General features: G+C 27.2%; 1 pseudogene; it reads left to right on the top strand.

Moving 5' to 3' along the window:
- Positions 1–11,637: 11,637 nt before the first annotated feature.
- Positions 11,638–13,124, top strand: LOC129312778 (organic cation/carnitine transporter 2-like; annotated as a pseudogene).
- The last annotated feature ends 12,752 nt before the right edge of the window (positions 13,125–25,876 follow it).

Genomic DNA, 25,876 nt, shown 5'->3' with positions numbered 1-25,876 from the left:
AAATATTTATATGACTATTTATATTAAAAATTATTTTAATAAAAAACATTTTTTATCAAATTTAATTTAAGATGGAATAAATTTTAAATTTTAAATATTATAAAATATGTTATGTGTATATATATACATTATTTTATGTATAATGAATTAAATATTATTTGATATATATATTATATGATATATTATTTAATAAATTATAGTACATTTATGATTACTGTATATTAAAATTTTATATATTCAAAATTTTAAATTCAATTCTAACTTTATATAAAATATTATATTATAAAAATTCAACAAATTTATAATTTCATGTCAAAAATAAATTTTTCAATTTGACTCTTATATTTTCCAAAAATTTATAAAATGGAGAAGGTTAAACATAGAGCACGAGGGAGAGGGAGAAGCAAAGGCAAAGAGAGAGTTAGATGATGTGTTAAACATGTTCGAGTATTCTAACAATTACGAGTATAAATATAGTGAAGCTTCCAAAATAAGGATTAAGCATTTTCTACTTCCTTTTAGATTAATTTTCATCTTAATATATATATATATATATATATATCCCTTAAATATGTGTCAAAATAATTGCTTGTCCGAAAATCAAAAAGTAAAAAAATAGAAATTTGTCTCTAAATATATGTCAAATTTGAAAAGTATTTAACTGATCACAACGCCAAAACATTTCTTTCTTCTATATTCGGATTTAAATTTTATCTATCTTTCCCCTTCACTTTATTCATATAAAGGACACAAAGGTAAACAGATGAGAATATCTTTGTCGATTATTTATGTTACAAATCATTCTAGATGCTAACAATTCTAAATTAACAACCAACGTGAACTGGTATAACATTACAATTTGGGAGAATGATAAAGAAATCTCAACAGGATCAATTAATTTAACTTAAGTGCTAAGTATCAAATCTTGGGAATTTGTAAGTTTTATAATTTGTTTTCTAAATTTTAACATAGTTAAAGAATAAATAAATTTGTATTTCCTATTAAAATTTGGAATACAAATTGCAAATTCATTCCAACAAAAAATTATAAAATTGAGAACCGAACTTGTAAATTCTTAGAATTTAACACTTGGGATCTAAGTTGAATTAATTGATCCACTTGACAACATTCTGTCATTCTCCCTTACAATTTTCTTCACTATTTAATAATTTTTCTCCATTAATTAACAAAAAAAGAAAGAAAGAAAACAAAAATCACGTTTCTCCTAGCTAGCTGGTGCTATTGTATGTTGAAGGATAATATGCCTTGCCGATCAAGTGACCACCACTAACCAAAAACGATTCTTAATTATCATGCCCTTTGAAAGGCCTAATAATTAAAACAGTCCCATTGCATTATTCCATATTAGTAAGATTCTATTCTCTAGTTATACCCACTTTACTTTCTTTGCTTTTTGGATGCTGCGTCTGTTATACACACACCCCGCCAACGTGTCTGCTTAAGTGTCAAAGAGATTTTCTATGTGGCTACTACACAAATATATTCTGCAATAGGCCAAGCTCACAATTCACAATTCAAAGCAACAATTATTCCACACTGATCCACGTGCTTTCCTTGTGTTAGAACGAGCTTTATCTTCTTCTGTTGCCCTATTTATGAGCCCTATACCTCTCTGCTCCAATATCAAACCAACCATAGCCATATACCTAAAGCTTCTTCTTCAGTACTATTTCATTTCTTTCACTTCCCAATAAGACTTCAATTTCTTCTGCGATATGGAGTCTATCATTGAAGCTTCATGGTGCTGGAAGAAACATGCAGATGAAGACAATCAAGTATTTGAGCAGCGCGCTTCTGCTGCTGAAGGAGGTGGAGATGATGATGATGGAGATTACGACTATGCACCTGCTGCTTGAAGATCAAGGGGATCAATAAAGTCAAGTTTATGTTTTTGGCTTCTTAATGAATCCCCTCAAGTTTTGTAGTAGAGATTGTGTGTGGGAATTAATTAATTATTAACATAACATATATAATATCACTTGAAGGCTATAGTTAGGTGTGGGATTGATATGTCAGTAGTGATCTGGCGTTCACAACTTCTAAAGGGGAAAAATCATTTGGAATTTTTATGGGTCATTATGCGGTTGTAAGCATGCGTAGTAATTAGTTTAGTTTGTATGCTTTTAGTGCAATCGTTAGGATTAATTTTATCTTCTTATATATGTTTTGCCTCAATTTTTTATTTTAAAATTAACTGTTATGTAATATTGAAAAAGAGTTGTTAAAAATTAACTATATAATGAGTTTGGATAAATTAATTAATTGGATAAAAAATACCATTTGGCTTTAATTTTTTCTATTGACCTTCTCTATGTGAGATTTTAAAAAGGTATATATAAAACGATATTACAATTTAAAAATTGTCAAAAATTAATTACATTGATCAAATATACAATGTGTGTGTGTATCCATATATAATTTAGTAGTATGAAGAATGCAACTCGTCCTCAACTCATATTCTATATTTTGTATGGGCCCATCTACTTTGCCAAAGTAATCGAAAATACTCACTACTAAAAGTTAAACTGTATATATAGCTATTACATTTGCCAACCAATAACAGTTTTTAACCACTATATAATTAAAATTTATATTTTAAAAATAATCTTTATATAGATTATTCTAATTTTGGACTTCATGAGCAATTCAATCAACTATATAATTGTTTTTAAAAATAAATAATTGTCAAATATATAACGGTTATTTTACAAAAATCATTATATAGTTAGGCTCAATTATGATCATTTTTTACGGGCTTGCTTACCAAACTATATAATAGTTATTTTAAAATAACTGTTATATATAGTTCAATCCTTTTTTAAAATTAAAGGGTTGCATTTCTTGCAGCCCCTTACAATTACAAAATAAACATTTCTAGTTATAATAATCTAGCAACAAAATTTCAAAAGAAAACATAATTCATGAATCATAGATTGATATTTCAAAGTCCAACTTTATTTCCCTGTAATCACTCCTAAAATTTATTTGCAAATACTTTAAAACTGTAAAAAAAATGCCTATACAATAAACTAATTACAAGAAAAAATTTTTCAAGTTTTTGCAAGTTGGCCAAAGTTAACCAAAAACCAAAATTGGCTAAAGCAACTATTGTTTTTGCGTAAGCATTTGAAGAACCTAAAAAAAATCCTAATGATGAGCAAGCTGAACAGTGATCAAACATCATCTTTCTTGTTATTTACCCTTGAATATATACTAGGCGAACTCTTTGATCGAGGACGTCTTCAATCTGAGCTATATTATGCTTGCCAACATATACATCCTTGCAGTATTATAAGCCAAACATAAATAACATAAATCAAGCCTAAAAAACTTCTTAAATTGGTTCTAGAACAAGTTTAGATACAGGCAGCTTAGAAACACAATACAACTAATTTAAAAAGTGACTTTCAAATTAGTTGTAACTTACAACAGATATAGCTGCTTTAGAAAGTATACTTTCTAAATTGGTTCTATGTTATAATCGATTTAAAAAGTGACATTTTAAAAAAAAAATAGGGGTATTTGTTTGGATTGTAAAAAAAATGCCCCTATGTTTAAATAATAACATGTTTAAATTACCTCCAGTCCAAAAAAAATCAATATATTTAAACAACATAAATTTAAAAACACAATACTCATATATTCCTGAAGACACAAACTGCTATTGACTTGAAAATCCACAAGGTTCAGTCTACTATTCATAATAAGCCAAAATATATTTAAATACACAAAAATATAGCAAATTAAAAACATAATATCATCTCATTGAGGTGTTGTGCTCTCTCCTCAAAAAATTTCGCTTTTAATTAAATTTTCATAAGATAAAGACATCGGATGACAAACACTCCTCCTAATTAGTTATTGTTTCACAATAAAATTGAATAGGAAAATCTGATTCTGGCAACCAACAAAACTCTCTTAAGTTTACAAATCAAGTAACGAATGTTCAATGATATGTATGATGAAGTCGTAGTAAAGAAGCAGCAATGGCAAGCAGTTGAGGGAGAGTGATGATGAGCTTGAATCAAAGGCAGAGAGCTACAGCGAGTTTGAAACAGTGATGAAAAGGAGCGATTTCAAGCAGGCAACAATGACGAGAGGCAATGCCTTCGATCGAGTGAACAGTGAGTTTGGAACAATGACGGCATTAAAGAGAGAAGACGCTGAATAGAGAAGAGGATGAGAAGAGTAAGACTCAAAGGTAGAAGAGATCAGGGGTGAAAAGTTGGGAGTGCAATTGATCATGATTTCAAGACCGTTTGCTATCTTTAACTGATTTAAAAAAATTATTTTTAGACCGCTTATTCTAATAAGTTTAAAAAAGTCTTGGGAGAATGACAAAGAACTCCCAAAATGACTAATTAATTTAAGTTAGGTATTAAGTGATAAACTCTAGATATTTGCAACTCAAATCTCTCAATTTTGTAATTGTATTGTGATGAATTTGTAACTTAGTTTTTAAGTTTTAACATAATTAAAGAATAAAAAAATTTATTTTTCTTGTTAAAATTTGAAATACAAGTTGCAGATTCATCACAATAGAGTTCCAAAATTGAGAGATTGAGTTACAAATTCTTGAAATTTGACACTTGAAACCTAATTTAAATTAATTGATTTTTTTTGAAACCTCTGTCATTCTCCCAAAAGTCTTTTACCTAAAAAATTTAATTACAAAATTGCCACTGCTCCTATGTTTCAAACTGCATCCACAACAATTGGTTTAGAAGACCCACTTTAGAAAGTCTTTAATTTTTTTTTCCACTAGTGTGATGTGTGTAATATAATGTAAATTATTAAAATTAATAAAGCAGAAATATAAGTGTTCTTCACAAATTGGATGTTGTGCCTAAACAACAAAAACTAGGTGTACCAATGACATGAAGTCTCATAGATAAAAACTGATGTAAAGGGTGTTTGTTATTGATGAAATATAACGTATGGAGTTGTAGTGATTACAACTTGTGAAACTAAAAAACTAAGTCTAATTAATGAATACAAGTAAATTTAATTGGAAAAATAAGCCTGAGACCGTTTGATGTAGATTATATGTATTTCATAATTTCTTCATATTTTGTTGGTTGAGCCTCTTTTATAATCAATATCATACATTTGAGACTATTGTGCCTAAAGAATCTAGAGCCTGCATGTGAAATATCTGTGATCACTAAGCATGGCCCCACAAAATTAGTGACACATCAAATAACAATCTACCATGTCCACTCAACGGTCTTCAAGATCCAATCATTTCAAGTCTTAAGGGTCATGTTGAGTATATGCAAGGCATGACTTCTTCTAAGAACGAGCTAAGCCATGTTCTCATTTGGTATTGGTCCTGATGTTTTAGTTTCCTTTTACTCCTTGTGCTTTTGAGCTTGACATTTTATTTTAGGCCCAAACAAGAAGATATACTTGCTTAGGCATAGTCCTATTATCTAGCACATGTTCAACTATGTCTTTCATTTATCTCAGATGATATAGCCATAATCTTTAGCTTTGTCACATTGTTGTAGGCTCTTTTGATCAAACAAAGAAAACATTAATTTAATTATAATGCAATAAAAAATTTGATGAAATAAATTAAGGGTGAATGTATCCCTTTATTGTCATCCATGTAAATGCCTTCTTATAATTACCGCTAGGATCATGGGTGCAAGGTAGACTTTTTGCTCTCTGGTACATTTAGACAGCCATACATAATATAAAACTTTATAAATGAAAGATCAAATGGAAATAATAATTTACACATATATATACAAAAAAATTATTTGAATTACTTATTGAACATCACCATAATATATTTCATGGTACTTGGTTCCCCGATCCTCTTGCCTTTGTATAGATTAAGTACGAGTAGCATCCAATGGCCCTATCACAATGATCATATAATATCCACATTGATATTACCAATAATCACTACACAATTATAACATACGACAATAATTGAAAACCACTGGTTCCTCTTGAATTGTGTAGAATAAATCTAGATAATCAACATTTATCAATTATAAAAATTTTAATATTAAATTGGACCCTTTAAACAAAATCTAGACTAGATTAAAAAATTTACTAAAATTAGTTTATAAATTTTATTTTAATAAATATAATATATAATAATAATATTTTAAATTTAGACCATCCAGATGGTCCAAATCTCATTCCAAAGATGAGCACCAGAATAAGGAAACAAATTCCTTCTTGATGAGGTTTTTGGCCTGCATAATTTTTTTTTTGCTTTGTTTTCTAAAAATTAAAACCCATCCTCAGGTGTCTAGATCAACTGGTACGGCTAAAGGTTGATCCAGCTTAATCAAATATCTTTAATTTGAGTCTTGAGTATGCAACAGTGATTAAGGGCATGTTTGATTTGGTTACTGCTTGATCTGCCAAACTAGAGAAAAGGCTAAAAAAATCATGCTTTCATTATTAACAATTATGTTAATAAAATAAATTATTTTTTCAACCTTTATTTCACCAATTTAGGGCATATTTATATTATGTGGTATATAATTAATTTATAAAATTGATTAATAATATTGATTTTAATCAAAATCAGAAATTAGGTAAAAATTATGGTTTTGTGAAAATATATCTAAACATTCTTGTTACATGTTAATATTAATTATGAATCCAAAACTATATTTTTCTAAAAAATACCAAAACACCCGTTGTACATCAAAATTAACTATTAACCCCAAAACCTTAGTTTTCTTAAAAATAGACAAACATTTCTGTACATGCCAAAATCAATTATGAACTCAAAAATGATGTTTATCTCAGCATTATATTACCTGCTTTTCAATTAAACTTTTCAAAAAAAATTATCCAAAAATTATATAAATTATTTTACAAATTATATTTTTGGGTTCATAATTGATTTTAACATATATAAATATATTTGAATAGTTTTAAAAAAATTATGGTTTTAGGTTTATAATTGATTTTGGCATATATAATGGGTGCTTGGATATTGAAAAACATGGTTTTGAGTCCATAATTGATTTTAACATATAAAATGAGTATTTAGATATATTTTTATAAAACTATGGTTCTTACATCTAAAATTGATTATATAGGTTATCCAAATAGGCATTAAGACATGTTAATCAAAATAATAATTCAAACAGATTTTTTTTTTGTTTTTTTCCAAAACTTGTTCTGAAAAACTATTGTACAAAATTGTTTTAAGAACATAAAAATAGATTAAAACAAAACAAGCCAGAAACTATTGGTAGGAGATATACCATCTAACGAGGTGCTCACAAGTTGTCGATCAGATTATGCGGGTCCTTGGGAAGGAAAAGGGGCAAAAAAAAAAAACTCTCTTTGTTCCGCCTCACGCACACCGCACACGCTCTTCCAATTCTTGCCCATCTTCTGAAGCAGCAGACTCATGTATCAGTATTTTAAGGCTTCCAATATTTTCCTTTTCATTCCTTCATCTTTGTATGATTCCCTGTCATCCAAGAGACACAAGATTTGTGAAACCCATCTAAAAGAGCTCAAATATGTATTTTCCTTCAATTAAAGTTGTGAAGGTGGATTTACTACCTTCATTCCTTTTCCCTTCAACTCTTTAGCTTGGTAATTGCTGGCTCTCTCTCTCTCTCTCTCTCTCTCTCTCCGCCCCTCTCCGCGCGCTTTTTTTTTTTTTTTTTATCGTTGTTCTTGTTAAATGTATATAATGCTTCTTAATTACTCTCCCTCTCCCCCTATTCCTCATAGCCTCTTCATATTTTACTGAATTAATTTACTTTTTTTTTTCTCAGCCTAAGATGATATGAGTTGAAAGCTTGTTTCAAATATTAATCGATTCAAGATTATGTTATCAGAACTCTCACTTTTTTTGGGTTCAAACTCATGCTAAGTAGAAGTGGAGATGGGGGATTAGCAGGAGCCACAGCCCCTTAACTTTTTAATTTTTCTTAATAAAATGTAGAAGTTATATATTTTCAACCCCCTAAGTTGACACATTATAAAAGCTTTAGATACTATATGGAATTCTCATTTTAATTATATAGTATTCTTTTTATGTATGTATAGTTTAATTAGTAGCTTGAAGATAACTTATTTTTAATAAGATAATGTTATATTTGCTCTTAAAACATTGATATCATTAAATTTTGCTTTCATTTTATATTTAACGAAAGAAATTATAAGAATTATTATTAACAAACCTTGTCAAGCAATGCTGCAAAAGTCTCAAGATACATTAAATGCTATATGCTTGATATCTATCATAAAATCACTTGTATAAAAGTTAAAACATTATGGTTAAGATATGTTATTCTGAAGAAAAAATTACTTTTTTATAATAACCAAACTATTGAAATTTATTAGGGAGAACTACAACTAGATTCTACACAAGGAAATTAATCACTTGAAAATTCATTAATAACTAAACTAAATTGCATTAACAATTGGTTATGTTGTCAATGTAGTGTAGTTCAATTGTCAATGGATCTTACATTAATTAATTCACTTATGTGGGACTTCAATGTAATTGTCCCAATTTATTATATGAATAATTTTTACTATGATATACTTCTATCTCATCGACATAAAGAATTTGTGACAATTGAGCATCATTATTGTGTTAATATATTTATTTACTACAATTATCAATTATTAAAAGAATTAAATAGTAAATTTAGTAAGCAAGTAATATAGTTTAGTTTTTTACACTGAACAAAACTTTAGATCCCAAGGATACATTTAAATTATTTAATGCTTATGGAAAAGATAAAATCTTTGCTAATTTAATGATAGTTTATATTGATAAAGGAAATTACTAAAAATTTTATTGTAGACATGATAATTAATTATTCTTATGCTATGAAAAATTGATGAGATAAGCTTAAAAAATGAAGGTATATAATTATTTTTATTATATATATATTGTTGGAAATTGTGCCTTAGGGCCAATTATTGTACTATGCACATTGTTATTTAATGAATTTCTCTTTTGTTATCATGACAATTGCATCTTCAATATGATAACTGTATCCTTAGATAAATTATAGTGATTGTCGTAAATGTCCCTGGTCGGTCATCTTTGAGGGATCATAGATGAAACAAGACTAGTATGACTTTGATTAATTATAGATATACAAATTAAAGTTATAGGCACTTGAAAGAGTATAAGGTGCTGGACTGATCCGCTATGAAAGCTGCATGGTACTATTCATAAGCTTATATCATATGTAACTATATCACTAAGCCCTTTGACCTGAAATCATCATAGATTCCTACATGATAACCACTAAACTTTGACCTACTCAAAAGTCACCTTTGACTGGGTGATTATAAAGACTATGATTGAGTTTAATGATATTCATGCAGAGGAATATGAATGGTCAAGATGAAATTTGTCTCTCATATTAAATGAGAGATATTACTGGGCCCCTCAATGAGTAAAATTAAAAAAATGTGTGGTTATACTATAATGAAAAAGGGTTTTTTCATTACTACTATTAGTCTACTTAGAGATCGAGAAAGTAACGGTCAGGTAAAGGAGAATAACAATTCCATGTCTCATACTTGACCGAAATATCGCATGATAAAAGAGATGTAATATGGTTGCATGATAGGTTATATTGGATCATCAATCCCTTTGTGAATTGGGTAGTTGCAATATCTTACTAGAGGCCATTTGTGACTTATGGGCTAATAGCGTAATTAGCCTACTACCAATTTCATATGGGCCTACAGGGTCACACACAAGAACAGCCCAACTCGAGCTATAATGTTCAAGTTCATTGAATCTGGAATATGTCTAGATTCAATGAATGTAATATAGGGTGAATGAATTTTATTTATATATATTTGAATATTTATTTGATAAATATTTATATATATATATTTATATGAAATATAAAATTCAAAATATAATTTTATATGTATATGATATATAAGATTAAATATAGATAATATAATATATATATATATATATATTTGAAATATATATGTATATATATATTCGTGTATATATATATCATATAATATGTATATGTGATATATATTATATTATATTATATCATATTATATGATATTATATCATGTTACGTTAGTTTTAAATTTAATTTTATATGATAAATTAAATTTAATAACCAACACAATATAAGAGAATATCATATCAATTTTATAATTTGAATTTACAAGATAAATTTGAATTAGATATGATATTATAGATTAAATTTATGAGATAAATTTAATTAAATTTTTGTGGGTTCTTAAGTGACAAACGAAAACTCTTATCTATATACTATATATAGATAGGGATGTCCTTTATGAAGGATGAGAGAGTTAAAAAAGTTCTGACAACAAAAACACTCTAAAAGCCACGAAACACCCTATAGAAAGGAAAATTAACGTTCAAAGAAAAACGGACGGTGCGAGTGCTAGCATGTTGTTTAGTTAGAGAGTTATTCATGTGGATACCGGTAGAGGGAGCAGATCTAACATTGTCAGTTTCTGAGATCCAAACTCTTGAAAAGAACATGCGCCAACTTCAAAAAAATTAAAAGGTAACTTTTCTATCCACCTTGACTTAAACGAGTTCTTCGATCCATATCAGGATAAGGATTTTAAAATTTTAATCTTCCACTGCGCCTCCCTATCAACATATATGAGTGTAAAATTAAATATAAATATATACATTAAAATATTTATGTTATGTTAGTGAGATATATATATATATATATATTTAATTTTTTTCAATTATCATATATGATTTGTTACCTCAGCCCCCCTTAATGAAATTTTCTAGCTCCGCCTTGCTAAGTTTGACAAACAAGGATGGAGCTAGGATTTAATAATAAGGGGGTTGAGATTAATATATATATATATATATAAAAAATAAAGTTTTCATAAATTTTTAGGGGCTAGAAATATATCATATTTATATATAATACAAAAAAGAAAAAAAATTTGGAGGCCATGGTTCCTGCTTTCTGCCCTTGTTGACAATTATATATGAACATTTCTTATAAGACAATTCTCAAATGCCTCTTGCTCTCTTCTTGGGATGAAATCACATCTACAAAACACCACAACTTTCAAATTCAATAAGAGATGTCTAATACCCAGTTCAATCATCTACTTGCATCTCAAGGTTTACGCTATGATTATAAACCACTTAATGTTGGAGTGCAAAATTGGTTCATGGGATCTGCAGTTTGGTACTTGCTAGAATTGTTCACTTTATGAGATTCAAGAATCTTCCTCGGGTTACCATACATGTATCACATGTCCTTGTAATATAATGCCTAATGAAATGCCATGCATGTTTTTTTTTGTCTTACTTGTTGACCTTAATATTTGTAATTTTCCTAGATTTGAATGCGAGGGGTTTTGTTCTTTGCCTGGACCTTGCTCTTATCGCTAGTTATTATGTGTCTTCATTCATTATTGACACCGATGATGGCTTCTTCAAGTGGTCATTTCAACTATTATCTTCATTATTTCTACTGATTCAATTAAAATTAATTTGGTGTATAATTGTACTCAACAAAACCAAGCAAGAATGAAAGGGCCAATTCAAATTTTATCTCAGTTTGATTCAGAAGGGAAGGAAATTTCATTATCATCATCTTTGGATGATATCATAGGGGAGAGTCAACATAACTTTATAGAAATGACAAGGCCGATAGAGATTTCAACTCATAATCTTGATTCAGAAGTGAATAGAGCTTCGCAAACATCATTAGATGATATGATAGAGCAAGGTCTGGGAAACTTTAGGTGGGCACAACTTGTACAATCCCTCCTTGTGTCCGTAGCAATGTTCTTCGATGCACAACAATCATTCATCAGTATCTACACTGATGACCACCCCGCATGGCATTGCACAACAACCAATCATGCCACATGTAGCTCACAAGTTTCTGATATTTGCAAGCTCCCTAGATCTGGTCGGGCCTGGGATGGACCTTCTTTAATGACAATCATATCTTAATAGGGCCTTCAATGTGTTGGTTCATTCATTACAAGCTTGCCTTAGTCTTCCTTCTTCAGAGGATGCTTTATTTCTGGGTTTCTTATTGCCACCTTTGCAGATTCATCTCTTGACAGGAAGAACATGCTCTTTCTCTCCTGTTTATCAATGTCAATTGCTTTGTCCATCATTATCTTCTCCACCAACATTTGGGTTTACTCTGTTTTTGAGTTTATGATTGGATTTTGCTGCTCATCGATTGGCACTTGTTCTTTGGTTTTGTTGACAGAGAGTTTGTAAAGAGTTGTGGTTTTGAGTTGGAGTTCTTGAGTACATTTGGTTCACGTTAGGGTTTCTATCTTTATCTACTATTGCCTATGTTAATAAAGATTCCTCATGGAAGTGGCATCCATTCCTGGAATTTGCTACTCCATCCTTGCTTATCTTTTTGTCATTGAGTCTCCCAGGTGGCTTCTCATGCATGGTCGAGAAAAGGAAGCCATAGCTTTACTTGGAGGAATCTCTACTACTTCGGCACAAGGTGGTGCAACTTTGACTTCAGGTCAGCTAATAGAACTTGCCAAACAAAGTGCTTCAACATTCAACCTGTACTCATCAATCAAAGAAATTTTTGAAAAAAAAATGGGCTATCAAACGACTATTAGCAATTTTAGTGCTTGGTTTTGGGATGGGAATGGTGTATTTTGGCATGCCTTTCAAAGTGGGAAATGCGGGATTCAACATATACTTGAGTATTGTCTTGTATGGTTTACTGGACATGATAGGTTTTATAGCCACGTACTTGTTGGATAACTATAGAAGAAAACTTTCACTCCTTGTCTTTACCATAGCAAGTGGGATTTGTTGTTTGATTTGTAGTGTGATAGGAATTAAACTACACATACTGAAACTAGTCATCACTTTGGTTTCATTCTTTGGTGCAGCTACATCTTTCGATGTCTTTGTGATATATGTAGTAGAGTTGTTTCCCACAAGTGTGAGAAACACTACAAACATTGATGGCCAGGCAAGCCATTGTATTTGGAGCCATATGCAACCCATATTTGATACCAACAGGGAAGAAAAATGACCTTTTCTCTTATGGCATATTTGGGATCATCATTTATGCAGTGCTTCTTCTTTGTTTTTCTCGTTAGAAACTAAAGGAATTACTCTCTGTGATACAATGGATCAACAAGAGAGGAAGGAAGGAATGATTGTGTAATGTAGAATATGTTTATTATGAAACAAAAAAGGGAAAAAATGACTTATGTGGGAATCCCCCCTCTATTAGCTGTACTGCTTTTTGAAGCATTTTCATGGTCAATTCTTGTGCATGAATGTATAATTTGCGAAATCCCTCACGATTGAAAATTTTGGTTCTATTTTATATGTTCTATTTTTTTTTTTAACAAAACCTATTTTATACGTTCTAGAAATTGGTTGCTATAAAGTCATTCCTCATGGCGCGTGATGGGAAGGTTGATCTCATTTTTTTTTAACCCTATGGGGACAACATATATGTATAGTGCTGACAAACTTGGTAATCTACCCTATGGGGACAACATATATGTATGGTGCTGACAAACTTGGTAATCTTGCACATAACTTATCTGATTTGCACATAATTTAGAAAAACCGTGGATGGGTAAAGCACATCGAGAAATTCTTAATTGCACCCAGAACATTCCATCACCTATGTTCTCTCTAATAAAAAAAAACACTAAATGACGTTGTTTTAATCCTACGTGGTAACCTCTTAATTTACCTATTAATTAATTGATAATATTTTAGTATTTATATTTTTTACGGAAAAAAAATAGCATCCCCTCGCAACGTTCCCTTTAATGGTTTCTTTCTCATGTTTTCAACTAGAGGACTTTATTTATTGACTCAAATGTTGTTATATATTTTAATAACATTTTATTGCTATTGCAGGCTTAAATCCTATTTATTTAAGTCTTAAAGCTTTAAAGTATGCTTTAAAGGGACTAAAACCTATTTTAGTAGTGGGCCAAGTTTATACAAAAAAAATTGTTTGTTGATTTATATTTTTTAAAAATAATCTTATCATCTAAAAAAAATTAGAAGATAATATATATAATTGTAAAAAATTTACAAATATAAAAATATTTAAAGTAAAATCATATAATTAACATATTTTCTTCTAAAATATAAATAATATATAAATTTATTTATAATGTATTTTTATATTTCTGTGTAAATTAATCATTTAAATAAAAGATTAGAATAATTATTTAAATTTTATAAAACATTAATTTAAATTTTAATATATTTAAACAAACATTGATCAATACTATCAGCAATTTAAATTATAAAAAATAAACTTATTTAATATTTTTTTTCTAAATAAACGTTATTTATACTTCTTCCAATTTACAATATATGTCTATAAGGTATTGATAACTACTTTAAATTCGTTGCTAAAAAAATGTCAATTGAAGAGTTAACATTTTTAAAATATGAGCACATTTTTCAATTGTACCTCCATTAAATGCCTTATGTAGGTATCTCAATAATGATAATTGATATTTCGATAGATTATATTTTTCAAAAGGAAAAATATATAAAGTAAAGACACAATTAAAAAATATTATAGTGACACAATTTAATATATTTTGAATCAAGTAGGGTTTCTAAAAATGTCTTATATTATAAATAAGAGGGGGCATGTATTTAATATACTGACAAAATAAGAAACTATATTTTTATACATGTCATTTGTGCATGTATATGTATATCGCAACTTCATTGGCACCCCATCACTACAACATTTTTGCCTTTAGGCAACACTTTATTTAGGGACAGTTTCAAAATTGTTGCTTAATATATGAATAGGAGACAGTTTCTAAAGATAGCCATTAAATTCTATTTTAGGCAACAAATAGTAAGTAACCTTTAAAAATTGTTGCCTATTAGAATTTGGCAATAGTTTTAACTTGTTGCATTTTATTTTTTAAAATAAGTAATATATTATAACTGTATCTTATATAATATATTATTTTTATAATATTTGTTAGTTATTTCACATAGCTCAAGTATATTTATGATGTTGCACTATAAGTTTCTCACCCCCAACTTGGCACCAACTTTATTTTTTATTTTGCTTTAGCGCTATTTTATGATAATTCCTTTTAAGTTAACTTTTTAATTTTAAAATTAAACTAGAAGAATACCAGAAGCTGAAACTCAAATTTCGTCACGAGCTTTATTTTTTATTTTACTACCCCTATCATGGGCTCTTCCACCACTGCACTGTTGCAATTCTTCCTGTTCATTTTTGTTTCTATTTGTATCTCATTTGGGAGCCGACTTGTTCCAACTTTTCTCATCTTAAATTAAAAGGTTCAAGGATTTGGGATTTATGGGTTTGTTTACTATCATCTCAAGCTTCGTGAGTTCATTCTTGCTCATGGGTTTCTGCTTGTGATTGGGTTTCTTTGCTATAAATCCATGGCTCTACTTATGTTCAGAGGTTAGTATTTTGAAAAACCAAATTTTAAATAAAGAATGCAATATGACTTTTGACGAGGAAGAAGGCTGAGAAATATGAGCTGAACAAGGAACAACGCATCCATTCAAAGCTTGACATATATTTTTTTTGGTCGCCTCATTTATTATTTTTTTTTTTTTGGTCTTCTCCTCTTTCCTGTTTAGTGATTCTTTGTTATATCCTTATGGAACTGGTTTAGTCAAATAGTTCAGTGTAAGTTTGAATTGAATTCGAGTCAGCTTCCATTTCCCATATGTTTCAAACTGAAGAAAGGGCCTCTGTCAAGCTTAATCCCAACTTGAAACTGACATAAAAGGTTATAGTGACAAGATATGGCCTTGGCATATATATGTTCTTTTGGGTACTGTTTGTTTGCATTAGGCTTTGGATGAAGTTGGAGTGATTGCTACAGTGCTATTACTTGTCTACAACAAACCAAAAAAAAAAAACAGAGAGAGAAAGAAATAGATAAAAGAGATGAGGAATATGGAGGATGCCTCGTTTAGAGAGATTCTCATCAATTTGCAACAATAAAGCATTGCGTGGAGAAGCTTGTGGCATTTTTATCATCTAGTAACATTTTGGCTGAAATCGGATTTATTACTAATTAAATACTTTACTTGAGACTTCTCTAGGATTTTATATTTTATATTTTATCAGTCTTAACAATATGTACTCATACTCTTATTAAGAATTATTTTGCCACATCAAAGCTTCATTGGCAAACTCTTTTAAACTGATCTGGGATTATCAAATGAAGCAAAAGTGTGGTAATATAGGCGAGAGAAAAATAGGGAGCATCAAATCATTAGAGATGTGCTTAGTTGTTGCCAGATTAAAAAAAGGCATTGATAGTATTCATCTAATTGTACAAATTTTTTCTTTTAATATTTATTTTTTTCCAAAATGTACAATACTTGAACACATGCAAAGTGCCATTCATCCCTATGATTTGATGCATATATAAATAATCTTACACTTGCATGTAGGTCATTGATTGGGGACTTTTTTCCCTAAAGTTCTTCTTGGATTTTTTTAAAAGCTTATCCCTCAACCATTGAATTTGCAAATGAGAATGGGATGGCTCATCCTTTCTATAAGAATTCTAACTCATTATTTCATATGCATTTTGAACATATCTTATTTTTTTTCAACAAATATCATGTTCTTTATTGATTATCATTATTTTGTTAAGTTTGATGTTCTTTAAATTATTTTTAAAAATATATATCTAGTTATATATTCAAAATATATCTAGTTATATTTTCTATTACCATTGAACAAATATTGGTATGTTGTTTTTAATGCCTAGGCTTTTAATTTTTTTTCATTTCTTTAATTTATTCCCTTTTTGTAATTTTGGTTTATTCAGTTAACCAAACATGATAAAAAAGGATTGGGTTGGCTTATCTCAGTATGATGAAGAATATATTGATGGTGTTAAATACTTTTTGGATGTTGCATTTACCGAAGGAAAGTTTGAAGGAGATGAGATTTTGTGTCCTTTTGCTACATGTTGTAATTATAGTTGGGAAAAGAGAGATGTAGTCTTTGATCATTTGATAAGTAAGAGATTTGTAGAATGCTACAATGATTGGATTTATCATGGTGAAAAAATAAGTCTTATGAATCTTGATGGTGATATTGATGATAATATCTCAAATGATAATATCAGTGGCTTATTATTTGAGACATCTAAAGATGTTGCTCAAGCAGATGAAGGACATGAAGGCCAAAATAAAGATGCAAAGAAATTTTATAAATTAGTTGAGAATGCCAAAAAAAGAATTGTACCCTAGTTGTGAAACATTCTCCACCTTATCATTCACTGTTCGGCTGTATTTGATTAAATGTCTTTATAGATAGAGCAATGCATCATTCACTGCTCTTCTATCATTATTTAAAGAGGCTAAGCCAGATTTGAAAGCGCAGTGGAAGATAAAAAATTTAAATCCCTATCCTTATATGGACCACATGAACTTATTTAAGTCAATGTGGATAGAAGAATTACTTTTAAATTTTGAGTTCCTCACGTGTTGTCTACATGTAATTAGATCACAAGAGCTAGCAACGTAAATCTACTCTCTCTACTAGTATCCACACGAATAGCTTTTCAACACAAACAACATGCTAGCACTATCTGTATCTAATGTCCATCCGTCAATTTATATGTCCTTTTGTTCACTAGAAATTTTTTGTGACTCTTAGAGATTTTTACCATCAGAGACTTTCTCTATTTATTTCCATATACGTCCCCTTGTATCTATTATAAATAGATTATATATATATATATATTACATTACATTACATTATATTGTGTTAGCTTTAAATTTAATAACAAACATGATATAAAAAAAATATCATATCTATTCTATAGTTTGAATTTATAAGATAAATGAATATTAGATATGATATATAGCATATAATATATTATATATATCATATATTTTTATTATATATATATATATTTATTTATATTGACACATATATATTTTGAAAAAATATATATATATATATATATATATATATAATATATATATATATACACACACAATACATATATATATACACACATTCAATTTCATATATATGTACATACACATATGATATACACACACATATATAAATATATATATATATATATATATATGTATGTATGTATGTATATCGAATAAACAAACAAGAATAGAAACAAAAAAAATTAAGAAAAGGACAAGAAATAATGAATAATAATATATGGTTTATACATGCACAAATAGAATAATTAAAATTAAAAATATTTGATAGAGAAAATGGAACAAATTAAGCAAAAAGAAAGGAAAAAGAAATAAAATAAAAACTAGAAATAGAAGTAGAAAGAGAATTAAAAGGAAAAAATAAAATAAATGAAGAAGAATTTGAAAAAGCTAATAGAGCTGCATAAATAATGTTAGAAAATTATAATTATAAATCTAAAATAAAATACAACAAAAATCACAACAAAATATAAATATAAATATGGCTAAAGCAATAGATGAATTAGAAGATGATGAAATAAGTCAATCAGAAGAATTAGAAATGAAATTAGAAAAATTATTGAAAAATGAAGAAAATGAAGAAAGAGAAGAATTAGAAAAAATAAAACAGCAATATAAACATTTGATAAATAATAATTATGATAAAGCTTTTATAAATATGTAAAATACAAATTCACAATTAGTAATTCATGAAAAATCATATGGAATGCCTCAAGACTTTAGGCCACCAAATTTAGATAACCCATCATATAATAATAAAAATGTAGCGTCAAGTAGAATATTAGAAAAATCAAGAGATGAAAGAATGATAGAACCAAATGAAAGAGAAGTAGACTATATAACTAATTTTATAAAACCAAATAAAACAGAATGTAATAATATACCTTTTATAGCTACTTTTAATACACCAAAAATAATGAATTTATACCAACACATTTAGCATAATATGAAAATAAACAAATATCAAATTCAAAATATGGTTAGATTTAAACTGTAATTTAGATAATAGTAAAATAATAGAAGAATGAGGAAAAGCAACATTAATAGCATTAATAGAAAAAAAATGTGGATATACAAACTGCAACTATGTTAATAGAAGCAACATTTTTAAGAAATATACAAAATTGGTAGGGAAGTAAACCTCAAGAATTTAGAGAAAAATTTAAGAAGCTAGATAAGAATTATAGTTATAGAAGATAATATTATGCTATGATTATAGAAAAGTATAAAAAATTATTATTAAATGAATTTGGAGGAAGAGCAATAGATATATATGAAATAAGTAAACAAAAAGATGCTATAAAAATAATACATGAAATAGAATTATATTCATTAGAACCATAATATTTTAATATTTTTATATGTGAATATAAAAAATATTACTATGAAGCAAGATTAGGAGACTTAAAAGAAAAAAGATTTTATTTAGATCTATTTTATAAAAAATTACCAAAATTATTATCAAATACAATATTAAAAGATTATTATAATACTTACTAAGTAACTTCATTTGGAACTGATATAATAGATGATTTAGATCAAGCACTAATAAATGTACTAAATAAAGTAGATACAATGGGAAGAAGAGAATTATTTTTAAGAAAATATATAGTTGATAAATGTAAAAATGCTTGGAGAAATATGAAATATTATAAAACAAATAAAATAATTTTAAGATGTGGAGAATTAATAAAAGGACATAAATGGGGATGTAAACCAGAAAAATATAAAAAAAAAGAGAATAAAATTAAAGATAAATTTAGAAATATCTAAAACATAAATATTATAAAAAATATAGAAAAAATAAACCAAGAAAATTCTTTAAAAGAAAAGGAAAAAGAAGAATTAATTATAATAAAAAACTTAAAAAATGTAAATGTTATAATTGTGGAGAATTAGGACATATATCACCTAATTGCTCAAGTAAAAAAGATAAGAAAATAATAAAAATATTGAAAAAAGCTTATGAAGAAAATTTAGAACCAATACGATATGATGAAGAATTATCTGAAATAAAAAATAAATTAAACAGATCAAATACAAAAATCTATAAATTAAAAATAGTAAGTGAAACTAAAAATAGTGAATTTGAAGAATAAATGAGTTATATGTATATGATGAATAGATTAGAAGATGAACTTGAAAGTAATAATCAGAATGAATATGATGAATATGAAAAAGTTGTAGAAGCTGAACAAGGAATAATTCAAAAAAGAATGACTTTTAATTAAAAACAATATGAAAAAAAATAAGAGATACTAAATTAAATTTAAAACCTAAAGAATTAAAAAATGAAGGTTTTGTGAATAAAGTAGAAAAACTTATTAAATCTAAAAAAAAGAAAAATATGGTTGTGTAGTATCAGAAAAGAAACACCCTATAAAATCAACTCTGACAAAAAGAGTATTAAGAATACATTTGATAAGTAAAGCATTAATAGATGTAGAAATTAATAAATTACCATTCAAAGATGAAGTAACTGAAATATATATTGCTGGAGTACATTTATTAATAAAAGCTTATTTTCAAAAAGGAAGAAATACATCAATAGAATTGTTAATAACTAATGAAAGAATAATAAATAGTGTTGAAGACAGTATTCTAGGAATATTAATAAGAAATCTAATATATCAAAAATTAGAATTTATAGTAAATACTAATTTCTATATATCCAAAGCTAATGAGAATATGAATAAAACTCTATTAATATATCATGAATTATGAGGAATACAATTATTATCAGGATCAAGAACCATTTGTATAATTGCTATGATAGGATTAGTATTTATTAATGAACATAAAATTTATAAAAGAAATAAAAAAAATTAACTATTGATAAACATTTTATGCTAGTATTACAAGAATTGAATTAGATCCAACTAAAATAACAATACTTGAACAATTAAGATAGAACTAGATAATACTATAGAATATTATAAAAATGAAAATAATTCAAGAAGGCTATTAACTAATGATATAATTGGACAAAGATCATTAAGGATAAGTACACCAACTTTAAACATAAATATTAATCAACCTATAAGAAGAAGCTTAAGTTTAGAATAAAGACCCAGAACAAGTAGATGAATATTAGAAGAAGAGAGATTATTATTAAGATCAAGAAGTGAAAGACCTATAATCTCAAATTTAGAATCAGTAAGACATGAAAAATCTAGAGAAAATAATAATTACATTAATAGAAGTAAAATAAGAGTCAAATTGGATAAATGTAATGACTTTAGTAGACCTAGAAAAAGAAAAAAAGTGGAATACAATTAAGTTTAACAAATAATAACTTAAAAGTAACTAATGAAGGAAATAGAATAATTTTATCAATAAAAATAAATAATAGAGATGTCATAAGTGTAAAATTTTGGGTAATAGATGATAATAATGACTAATGTAAAATAATTTTAGGAAAAGATTGTTATAATACTTAAAAGTAATTCTCTTCTTCCCATTGTGTCTGCTTTATTTAGTACATTTATTGGTCCTTGATCTAAATCATCTATTATATCAGTTCCAAATGAAGTTACTTGGTAAGTATTATAATAATCTTCTAATATTGTATTTGACAATAATTTTTGTAATTTTTTATAAAATAGATCTAAATAAAATCTTTCTTCTTTTAAGTCTTCTAATCTTGCTTTATAGAAATATTTTTTATATTCACATATAAAAACATTTAAATATTCTGGTTTTAATGAACATAATTCTATTTCATGCATTATTTTTATAGCATCTTTTTGTTTACTTATTTCATATATATCTCTTGCTATTCCTCCAAATTCATTTAATAATAATTTTTTTATACTTTTCTATAATCTTATCTAGCTTCTTAAATTTTTCTCTAAATTCTTGATGTTTACTTCCCCACCAATTTTGTACATTTCTTAAAAATATTGCTTCTATTAACATAGTTGCAGTTTGTATATTCACATTTTTTCTCTATTAATGCTATTAATGTTGCTTTTTCCCATTCTTCTATTATTTTACTATTATCTAAGTTATAGTCTAAATCTAGCCATATTCCTAAATTTGATATTTATTTATCTTCATATTGTGCTAAAGGTGTTGGTATAAATTTATTATTTTGTAGTGTATTAAAAGTAGCTATAAAAGGTATATTATTACATTCTATTTTATTTGATTTTATAAAATCAGTTTCATAGTCTACTTTTTCATCTGGTTCATTATTTTTTATCTCTTGGTTCTTTTGATATTCTACTTGACTCTATATTTTATTATTATATGATGGGTCATATAAATTTGGTGATCTAAAGTCTTGAGACATTCCATATGGTTGTTCATGAATTACTAATTGTGAATTTATATTTTACATATTTATAAAAGCTTCATCATAATTATTATTTATCAAAAGTTTATATTGCTGTTTTATTTTTTTCTAATTCTTCTCTTTCTTCATTTTCTTCATTTACCAATAATTTTTCTAATTCCATTTCTAATTCTTCTGATTAACTTATTTCATCATCTTCTAATTCATCTATTGCTTTAGCCATATTTATATTTACATTTTATTGTGATTTTTGTTGTATTTTCTTTCTAGGTTTATAATTATAATTTCCTAAAATTATTTCTGTAGCTATATTAACTTCTTCAAATTCTTCTTCTTTTATTTGATTTTCTCCTTTTAATTCTCTTTCTATTTCTATTTCTAGTTTTTGTTTTATTTCTTTTTCTTTTCTTTTTGCATAATTTGTTCCATTTTCTCTATCAAATATTTCAAATTCTAATTTTTCTATTTGTGCATGTATAAATCATATATTATTATTCATTATTTCTTGTCCTTTTCTTAACTTTTCTGTTTCTATTCTTGTTTGTTTTATATTTTCATGCATGTCTTGTTTTCTTTACAATACTTGCATTTGTGAATTGTATGTTCAAATAATATTTGACATATTTTCTTTTTAGTCCCTTCATCATTTTTTGTTTGATTATTTCTTAATCTCTTACACCAATTATTAAAGTTTCTAGAGTTCCTACTATTTCTTTCTATTGAGAATATACATGTAGTGGGTCTAGTGAAATATGTTCACTGAGCTTCATCTACAATTATTGTTCTATTGAGTTCTTGAAAAATAATATTCACTTTCTGTGCTCTTATAGTGGAGATCTTGTATATGAGATCTTTATCATAATGTCTTCTTTTTCTTCTTAGTCATACCCAAAAGGTCTTCTTGTTGTCCTAAATTTAATCAAATTAATTGAAGAATATAATCTATCTGGAGTTATTTTAGCTATTGTTGAGTAACATGGGATAAAGACTTTGTATTAAGTTACTATTCCAAAATAATGTTTGGCAGCATCTTTGATGGAATCTAAAAGTCTGGATATTTTTAACATGTCATTATATGGATATATTGTGTAGATAAGGCTATAACTAAAAAGGCCTTTTGCAAGTTCTAGGTTAGTTCCTGGATATATAATGACTTTATTGAAAGAATAATGGGAAACATATTTGATATTGTTGGTTGTTGGAAGGAAAAAATGGTTGGTCTTATTGATAAGGGGTTTAAAATAATTATATTGGCCTAAAGTTTTGAAGGATGGTGAGGTTACTGGACTTGGACTTCTTCTCCTAGAAGAAGTAGAAGTAGAAGAACAAGAACTATTCTTAAGTGTTTTAGTAACTATTTGGGCTTTGGCCTTTTGAGCTTCTTTTACTATTTCAGTGAATGGAATTATTAGACCAGATCTAGTTAGACTATAAGACTGCAATTGAAAATCAGATGTCTGTGTAGAGACATTAATTACTTGTTTTACTTGTCTTTAAGGGGATTGAGATAATGGTTCCTTAGATTTCTCTACGGCCTCTACTTTACTTGTCAAAATATTCACCTCATTTCTGAGATAAGCTACTGTTTTAGATAATGATTGAATACTTGTATGTAGTTGTCCAGCAATTAGGCTCATATTCATTTTTAGAATATTCACCTTCATGGTTACTTGGTCTAGTAAGGTCATTATTGGTGTCGTTGGTGAACCACCACCACTACTATTTGTCATCATATATGTCTCCTTTCTATTTGGCTCCATTTGGACAAATAATTTGTAACAAAATTATTTTTACCTTTGATATATTCAATTTCATAATCATAATAAGACATGTCTTATTACCATTTAATCAATATCTTATTACATAATTGAGTTGTCTTAATTCTTTTATTCAGCCAATGTTTTAGTTAAGTATTATCAGTTCTTATAATAAATCTAATGTTAACAATAAATAATTTAAACTTTTGTACACCTTTTACTATTGCTAAAAATTCTAGTTTGTGATAAATCTAATATTAACAATAAATAATTTAAACTTTTGTACACCTATTATCAGTTCTTATGATATCTAGTTTGTGATTGATTAAAGTTTTCACTTGCATATTTAGTTATTACTTCTTCTTCTTTATTATTGATATGATATAAAGCTACTCCCCAATAATTTTTACTAGTATCTGTATAAATTATTCATATTTCATTATTTACTGAGATGGTTAATTTGGGTAGATTTTGACATGAAATTTTTATTTGATTTACTATTTTTTTTTCTTTATCCTATGTCCATATTGTCTTTTCTTTAGCTAATTTACTTACTTTTGTTGTTAATTTTGATAAGTTTGAAATATAATTTTTGGCTTGATTTACTAATCCTAGAAATTGATTGAAATTTTTTTTTTATCAAATTCTAATATATCTTTTATTTTTATATATATATATATTTATATTTATATTTATATATTCACACACACATATATTTTGAAAATATATATATATATATATTATATATATTTAACTTCATATATCATATACATAAACATATATATATATAAGATACACACACATGAATATATATAGTTCAAAAATATATATATATATATATAATTATATTTTATATTTTATATTTTAGATATATATATATATATATAATATTTATAAAATAAATATTCAAATATGTGTGTGTGTGTAAAATTTATTCATCCTGCATTACATTTATTGAATTTAGAGATATTTCAGATTTAATGAACTTGGATATTATAGCTTGAGTTGAATTGTTCTTGTATGTGACATTGTAAACCCATATGAAGTTAGCAGTAAGCTAATTACGTCATTAGCCCACAATTCACAAGTGACATCTAACAAGACATTACAACTACCTAATTCATATGAGGATTGATGATCTGATGTAGCTTATCATATAACCATATTACATCCTTTGTCACGCAATATTTCAGTCAAATTCGAGACATGGAATTGTTATTTTCTTTTACCTAATTATTACTTTCTTAATCTTTGACTGGACTGACTATAGCAATGGATAAAACCTTTTCTCAGTCTGACTCATTAAGGGGCCCAGTAATATCTCTCATTTAATGTGAGGACAAATTTCATCTCGGTTACTCATATTCCTCTGTATGAATATCACTAAACGCACATCATATGAATGAAAATATGCATCATAGTAAACTTAATTATATCATATAAAAGTAGAATATATAAAATGAATTTATATATATATGTGTGTGTGTGTGTGTGTGTGTGTCAAAAACATTACATGAAAAATATATATTAATTTTTAAAAAATCACGTATAAATTTCAAAATTATTATGGAAATGTTCATTGCAAGAATCCATCGCATGAAAAATCAAGAACGTAATCAATTAAAACCTAACTTAAATGACAATTAGACCTAACTCTGATATCATTATTAGATAGGGAAGTGTAGTGGAAGATAAAAAATTTATATTCCTATCCTTATGTGGACCAAATAAACTCATTTAAGTCAAGGTGGATGGAAGAATTACCTTTTAATTCTAAGTTCCTCATGTGTTGTCTGCAAGTAATTGGATCTCAGGAGCTGACAACATAGATTTGCTCCC

The sequence above is a fragment of the Prosopis cineraria genome, unplaced genomic scaffold (assembly GCF_029017545.1).
Source record: "Prosopis cineraria cultivar Desert tree isolate PC_DT_omini unplaced genomic scaffold, ASM2901754v1 PC6, whole genome shotgun sequence".
NCBI classification, from domain to species: Eukaryota; Viridiplantae; Streptophyta; class Magnoliopsida; order Fabales; family Fabaceae; genus Prosopis; species Prosopis cineraria.
This window is presented reverse-complemented; position numbering and strand designations above follow the sequence as displayed.